The sequence below is a fragment of the Thalassophryne amazonica genome, chromosome 5 (genome assembly GCF_902500255.1).
Source record: "Thalassophryne amazonica chromosome 5, fThaAma1.1, whole genome shotgun sequence".
NCBI classification, from domain to species: Eukaryota; Metazoa; Chordata; class Actinopteri; order Batrachoidiformes; family Batrachoididae; genus Thalassophryne; species Thalassophryne amazonica.
The window spans coordinates 48,683,860-48,684,542 of record NC_047107.1 but is presented as its reverse complement, the minus strand read 5'-3'; positions in this window follow the sequence as shown (position 1 = coordinate 48,684,542).

Here is a 683-nt window from a genome sequence, read left to right as displayed (position 1 = left end):
CACTATTTATCAGTGCCCAGCTACAGTCAGTTTCAACCTGATGAACTTTGAGAACTGTGACAGTTGTCGTAGAAACTGCATCAGCCAGAATGTGATGGGTGGTATTGAGTGTTCCGTCGTGAGCATCTCACAGACTGGAAGAGGAGGTGCACTCCGACCACCTCCAGGGAGAGTTATGGAAGAATAAAGAAGCCTCCTGTTCTGACCAGATGCAACACTACCAGTAGCATCTAGGTACAAGGACAATGGGATTTTCTTTCTCAAATGTTGTACAAGAATGCTGATTCTAGTTTCTGTATACATATGTACACCAAAAGGATCAATTTGCAGGTGCTCAATGTATCCAGGAATTCTGTGAAATTGAGTGTCACATTCCTTGATGATTTTTTATTTTATTTATTTGCATACACTTACAGAGCAATCATGCAAACATGTCAGCCAGAGCAATCCCAGAATACTGGTGTTTTGTAAACCTCCAAAAAACAATCTCTGAAAACCAGGTCAAAAATAAATCCAGTCAAACAAAGTACAAATAAGTACAAAAGAAAATAATTTAAGTAGAAGAGGGTGAGGGGAATCTACAGTCTCAGTGGAGAGCGGGGGGGGGGGGGGGGGGGAATCTAGTTGCCACAGTTCCTTTAACTCAGTGCTCTTCAAATCACCTGCATCTTTTGCTCCTCACA